Source organism: Octodon degus, unplaced genomic scaffold, assembly GCF_000260255.1.
Source record: "Octodon degus isolate 3935 unplaced genomic scaffold, OctDeg1.0 scaffold00043, whole genome shotgun sequence".
NCBI lineage: Eukaryota > Metazoa > Chordata > Mammalia > Rodentia > Octodontidae > Octodon > Octodon degus.
Window position 1 is genome coordinate 4,800,012 of NW_004524619.1, and position 7,650 is coordinate 4,807,661.

Here is a 7,650-nt window from a genome sequence, read left to right on the forward strand (position 1 = left end):
AAAAATAAAAAATAATAAAGTTAAGCCTAAAGCATGGTATGAGAAGGCAGTGAGGGGCACACAGAGCCAACCATCATTCCCCAGCTTTGGACCTACCATTTGGGGGACCTGATAGGTACTGTTCATTAAGCACAAGAGGTCAGACGTTGAGGGCCCTGGGTAACTGGGCACAGGCGTGGTGGCCACTGGGGATAATGGTGGCTTTGGAGTATGGATTCTGACGTGAGACCCAGACTTCTATCATTTTCAGGACAGTAAATGAGTCTATTCCCCTTCCATCTAGCCAGGCATTCATCCGGGTACCAAACATCCCTTTCTGATGCATGGGGTCCTTAATAGTATACATTATGGGTTTGCAGGCTCCCTGTGGGCAGTTTGGATCAGATGGACACTGAGTTAGAGGGCTATTTGGAGACACACACACACACACACACACACACTCACACACACACACACACAATCTATGGTGCAGTCCCATCTGGGGCAGAACCTGACAGTTTTGCTCTTGCAGTGGCCTTTTCTTAGTACCATTCAGGACAGATGTATTTGTTGTTAGTTTGATATTCTTGTTCCCATTTTATTTTTTGTATTTTAGGGAAGGGTCTACAGGGTGTTCAGGGTCTCACTACTAGATCAGACTCTAGTGATCTGCCTGTTTACAGCCTCCCAAGAGGGGATTACAGGCGTGTGCCACCACGCACAGTCTCAATTGCCGTCTCAGTGTGCCCCGGGGCAGGGCTGGCATGGCAGGCCCGGGGATCAAACCCCTGGCCCCTTCACCTGCTTGCACGCGCTTTCATCCACTGAACTATTTGGCTGGCCCTCTTGTTTTCATTTTAAACTTCACATCCTATGAAAGAGACATGGGTATCTCAACCCGAGCTATTGGTTTGGATTGGGCACACATCAAAATAAAGGTGTACTGTAGGCTGGGAGTGGTCCCGTCTGGCCTGCTGGAGAATCACCGTGAGGTCAGTGCCACGGAGTTGGGTTTGGGACTCCCAGTGTCCTGAGTCTGCTCGGCAAGCGCAGAGGCTGAGCGGCCTGAGCAGGAGCAGGCACGGAGTGGAAGCAGTGTCATTTTAACCTTACGAAAGGCAGTTCAGAGCATGCAATCCCATGGTTGTGCCAATACCAGAAGAGAACAAAAGTGACCCTACAGGGTATCCCAATCCTCTGAGGATGCAATCCAGAACCCTACAACAAATGCTGAGATTAACAAACGAAAGAGGACTAGAAATCAAACTGGGTAGTAGAACATGAATTCGCCAGATGCTGTGGTGTACTACGTCCGTCAGGCTTCTACTGTGTGTAGACCCATCAGCCTCCGGAGTGACAGGAGCAGGGCTTCGGGTGCATTGTTTGCTCACGGTTGTCTTCAGAGAAGTTGATTCATCCAGGTAGGTTTTCCAGCAGCCATCTGGGGGATCTCTCTTGAGGGGAGAGCGATGGATCCACAGCTGTATCTCAGAAACCTTGATTGCTGCAGGAGTCGTCAGCATAATTAAAAAGGGGCTCATCCAGGTGGATTGCAGGGGCTCTTCTTTCCAATCTTCTACCCACCTAGGTCTTTTAGGTTGAAAGTGTGTGCAGGGGTCCTCATAGGGATGGCTGCCCTTCCAGCTATGTTTTTGTGTATTTGACAAAAGGTTTTTTCCTAACTGTATAAGTTATTCCTGTGAAAATATATTACCTAGCTGATAGAGGTCTCCCTGGAGACCCCTGATTATGGGTGGGGGGGTCTCCCATGCAAGACTTCAAAGGGTGTGTATCCCATGAGTCCTGGTGAGCTCAAGGAAGCCCATGGGAAGCAGATCTTGTGCCCGTGTTTGTTGGTGATATTTAACCAATACTGACTTTAAGATCCCATTTAACTTTTCCAGAGCTTTGTGGCCTGTATGCTGTATGTAAATTCCATTTGATGTTCAATCCTTTGGCCAGATTTTGGGTTGTTTCTGCCACAAATTCAGTCCCATTATCACTGCCTCTGGTTAGGGGCAGCCCATAACTAGGGATAATTTCTCTTAGAAATATCCTACAGAATTAAATGGCTTTCTCTGTTCTAGTGAGAAATGCCTCCTGCCACCCAGCATAAGTACAGGCAAGTACTAGGAAATATTTGTAGCCCCTACATTGCTTGACTTCTATAAAATTCATTTGTAGGTCTTCAAAAGAAGAAAATCCTACATGATGGATACTGGGTAGAAGGTTAGGTCCAGAGGAGGGGGTCAGTCCTGGCACAGATTTGACATCTTGGACTAACAAAGGCAGAACTAGGCCAACTTTGGAGTCGTAGCAGCTTAGAAGCAGCCCCAGCTGTTTTTTCTCTACATATGACATCATGAAGTCATTTTACATAGGCTTAGTCAGGTTTTAAGGAACTGTCATTTGACTGTCTAGTAGAAATCAAGCACAATTGGGCCCACGTGGGTCCCTTCCTGTTGTACCCATTTAATTTTTTCCTTAGAGTGGCGGAGGGGCCCACTGAAGAGGCTGAGGACAATTTTAGGGGGTATTTTTATGTTGCGCTTCCAGGTTTTGTTATAAGTCATCTATTGCCCAGCTGGAGCCCTCTGCTGCCAATTTAGTGGCTTCCTTCACTTTGTATATCCAAAAGTGACAGTGTCCTTTGCCTTTTGGTGTCCTTTAAAATGAATAACAGCAACTCTTTTTGGCTTCCAAATGGTAGTAAAGAGTTGAAAATTTTCATCCTTGTTTTTAATTTGTTTTCCTTCCACTGTGAGGCATCTGCATTCCTTGTACAGCATTCTGTCCACCAGGGTGGTAGCGAAAGCATACCTCAGGCAGTGCAGATGCTCACTTTTTTCCCTTTTGCCCAATAGAGAGCTTGTAATAAGACCCACCATTCAGCCTGTTGAGCAGACCAGTTATGAGGAAGAAGCCTGGCTAGGAGCACTTCTTCTGTAGTGATGACTGCATAGCTGGCCTGGTATTTTCCATGCTTGGCTGAACTGCTTCCATTTGCAAACAGGGTGTACTCAGCATCAGACAAGGGCTCCATATATCCAACGAAGATCTTCCAGTTAGTGAAGAGTTCATCAGTCAAGGAGGCAGGACAGTCATGGTCAGAGGGGCCAAGCTCAGTGGGCAGGAAGATAACTGGATTCAGAGGTTTGGTCCTTTGAAAAGTGAGTCAGGGATTTCCACAGAGTAGTCAGTTCTTGATGCTGAGTGGTGTGGCTGTTGAGAGCAGAGGTGTCCCAACTGTTGAGTAGCTCTAGAACAGCATGTGGGACCTGGACTCTTAGGTTTTGTCCCAGAATCAATGTGTCAGCCTCTTTGACTAGGAGACCTCAGCTTCCAGTGCTCTCAGATAAGGCTGCCAGCCTTTGGCCACAAGATTTTGATAAATAAGTGATGGGTCTTTCCCAAGCCAACTTCTTGAGTGAGGACCCTCACAGCAAGGGGCTAGTCATATCAGGCATGCCTAGTACTGGGACAGCTGGTCTGGAAGGATGCAGGCTGTCCTATAGTTCTGTTTAACAGTTCTTTTTCATTTTTGTTTCTTGTTAGCATGTTGTATAGAGGCTCAGCCTTTTCAGTGAACCCCAGTATCCAAATGTGACAGATGGGGCCAGGGAGATGGCTCAGTAGAATAAGCGCTTCCCAGGAAAGCACAAGGGCCTGAGTTCAATCCCTGCCCCCCCCAAAAAAAAAAAAAAAAAAAAAGTGACAGAAACCTACAGTGCCCAGGAATTCTCTAAGCAGACTTTTATTCTCAAGCTTTGGACAGGGACAGATGTCTTCTTTTCTCTGAGTACAGGCAGAGTCAATATGAAGTCAGACAGTGGGCCTGAGCACATGGAAAGCTGGCTGGTTTGGAGCAAAAGAAATAGTCACTTCCAATTTGGAGAGGAGGTCACGCCTCAGGAGAGGAATAGGGCACTCAGGCATATGTAAGAATTCATGTTTGATAAGGTGTCCACCAATCTCACAGGAATTGCTCCGGCAGAAGTTCTTTTCAGAGGGAATTCCTGTGGCACCAATAACTTTGACTCACCAAAGGAGTGACAGGGTGAGTTACACATGAATTGTCAGCCACACTGCCCACCATGAAAGTCATAGATGTCCCCCCATTTCTGGCAATGACCATGGGCTTCCAGGGGCCCAGTCTAATAAAGCCCAGTTTGTCCTATTCATTGTCATCAAAGAGAGGAAGAAGAGACTCAGCCTGGGGTGGCTCTAGACAATTGGGATCCTTTTTGTCCCACAGATGGAGGGTGCATCTGTCCTTCCAGTATTGATTGTCTGCAGCAAGCACACTGGTCAGCTGCCAGGACAGAAGATCTGCCAGTAGGTGTAGGTTGTGAGGCTTGTGGGGCCCCTTGTATCGATTAGCACAGTGAGATTGGCCTTGGTGAGATAGTTCAGGAACAGGCTTTCCTAACATTGCAGCCAGGAGAACAGCTTTTTCTGGGTTCTGTGATCTGATTCATATTGTTGTTCTTTCTTTTCTCTCTCAGCTCACAAAAATCTTTTGAGCAATCTGAAGTAACTGGGTGAAGTTCATTCCAGCAAAACCACACACCTTTTGGATTTTTGTTCTAGTGTTGGAGGTTGAATATGCAATGAAGGCAGCATAAACCATCTGTTGATTCCGAGGCACCCCTGGGCCACAGGACGGATGGGCCCCATAGACTTAACAGAGTTTCTCATAAAATTTGGCTGGGCTTTCATTGGGTTCCTGAATAACTTCTACAATCTTAAACATGTTTGTTGGCTTCTTGCCTCCTTCTCTGAGCCCCATGAGGAGAGCTGTGTGGTATTGGTCTAAAGCCTCATGGCCTTCTGCCTTATTGCAACACCAGCCTGGACATACCTGGGGGAGAAAAGTGTTCACTCAAGCATCAGGATCAACAACAGTGAGAAAGCCTTCTGATTTTAGCCAAGCCTGAGCCCTGTCTAGAATGCAGCGGCATTCTTCAGTGTTGAACTGGATCAAAGGGAGCAGCTGACAGTCATCCCATGTTGGCAGGTGGGTCAGGGAGCTGGGACTTCTCTGAGTAGGACAGGTTGTGGTGCTTCCAATTCAGGATGTCAGTGGAACACAATGGCTGATAATACATCAAGGGTGGTTGTTTGGTTCTGCTTCCCTCAGCTCTGGGGTAGACATGAAGCGGCAGCTGGAGATGAACTGGAGGTTCAAGCCGAGTGACAAAACAGAGGCAATGGCTGATAGGGCTGCCAGTGTATCTGTCCATGTAGACAGCACCTGATAGGGAATCAGTCTGGAGCTCAGAAGGTGCTGCAGTGGTTGTTGGCAGTGGAGCTGTGGAGTCTGGGATGGCAGGAGACTGTGGTAGGCACAGGTCTCAGGACAGTGTGAGAAATTCCAGGGCAGAGGCTTAGGTAGGCAGCATGGGTCCAATGGAATCAGGAGCTAATGGAGCTAAGGGGCCATTAGAGGGTCCATCTGGTGCAGGTGAAAACAGATGTGGGTTTTGAGATGAGCTTTATGGCAGTAACATCAGTGGTGCTAAGAATCCTGGAAGGAGGAGGGGCAGCAGCAGCCGTCTGGCTGTGATGGTGGCAGTCCTGGCAGCATCACTGGCTGTGGCAGTGACACTGACTGCAGCATTATGGGATCTGGAAAGGCCCCACCCTCAGCAACTGTGGTGGTGGCACTTGGATCAACTATGGGGGAGCTGAGACTGGCTAGGAAGCTCGGTGGCCATGAATGTATGGAAGTAGAAGATCGGACTTGGGGTGTTTAGGTAGGACCAGATAAGGCTTCTGGGGTTTAAGGCAGAGCTGGGAGAGTCCTGAGCAGTCTTGGGGATTTCTTTTGACAATCGGGATATCCCTTTGTCATGCAGGGCACAGTCATGGAGTCAAGGCCAGAGGCTTCGATACAGGTTAAACTAAGAATTGATATAAGGCACCTGCTCAGGGTTGTTCATCTTGGGGTCTGTTATGTCATTTCAGATTTGCTGGCTGGCCTTAACATCGAGGCTTTCTTTGGGTGGCCAATCTGGACACAGGCTCTGGCCAGCCAATTTTACAGTAGGTTTAGAACCTCTGAGGTTTTCACTCCATAGTCATCAGGAAAACCTCCTTTGAAGTTTTTCAGCATGCAATCAATGACCACATGTTTACTCTGATTTGCACCCATTGTATCTCCCTGTAGTGTATGTGTTGTACCTTTGAACAGTGACACAATAGACAAAGGGTGGGTGCTCCTCAAATGAGAAACCAAATGCTCATTAGCTCTGGCCACTCCCCTCACGGGGATGTAAGTCCATCCCAGCAATAGGCATAGATGTATAAACTCTGTCCCAAGTCAGACGCCCATTCCAGGGGCTGAATCACCTTTGAGACACTTAGGTGTGACTATGGAACCACAGAAATCTGCCCCATGCAAGCTCCATAGCTTTGAGATCCCAGACGAGCCTTTACATTTGCACAATCATCCAGCAGGCACTCAGAGGTCAAACATTCCAACCCCTTTCCCTCATGGGTGGCCTTAACTAGCAACTGACAAGAGGTGATCAGGCTTGCCCAGCTGAGCAGGACTGACTGACAGACTGATTCGGGTGCCCCTGGCATTCTTACCTTATCCAATGACCTGACCCAACTGTCCTTCCCCCTCTTCTAGGTTCCCATGAGGGCCACTGGCACCAAGCAGGGACCTCTGGTCTGGGCTTCCAAAGGGACTCCAAGAAGGGCTGGCAGGCACACCTTCCCATCAGGGAGTCAAGAGAGGCTCCACTTTGGCTGCTTGGCCTCAGCTGGTGACCAAAGTGGTCATCAAAGTCTTTCCAGTTGGAGAACTAAGAAATATTATGGATAAACAGGCCAAACATGGAAAGAAATGGCACTGGGAAGGTATAGGAGGCAGTTTATTTACATCAATGGACTTGACTAGGATTATTCACAAAGACAGCCCTACCCAGTGGCATTTTGAAACTTTTATAGGAAGAGCGAGCAGGGAGGTACAAAGGCAGGTTTGGCACACTGTGATTGGAGGGTTGAGTAACGTCATCAGTTGCTAAGGTAGTTTAAATAGCTCAGGTTGCATTGCAAGGCCATCAGTTAAACAAACAGGGGTTACACAAAGTAAGAAATGTCCCATTATCAAGTTTGTCCAGACATATCTATCTGGTTTAGAAGGCATTCTTAGCAGGCTTTATTTAAATTTTTCATATTCCTTTCAGCTTGGGTGAGCAAAGAGCTTGGAGTCAGCAGGGACTTACTGCTACAGAGCTATTAAGCTAGGACAATACTTCTGTCACTTAGGAATAGTTGCTGCCCTCTTATGCCCTTGACCCCCTATCTTAGGACCCCCATGTCTCCCTATGATCCATAGTACAGGAACCTCAAGACCTTACATTGGTACCATGACCAGGATCTTTCCTGGTTGGCAATTCTTCTGTCATTGCAGTTATTAACTATTCAAGTCATCAGAACACTCCAAACTCATGTCCTACCACCCATCCCCGTGTTCCACAGTAACACTTTTAGTCTGCCCTGGGTTGAACTAGTGCCCCAAAGGCCTGTAGGCTGCAGTTCTTGCTGTGGAGCCACTAACAACAACAGTAATAACACCAGTTACCATGTATTGAGCTCTATGTGCTCAGATTTACAGGTATGTGTGGCATGTCCAAATATACAATGAATAGCAAAGCTTTT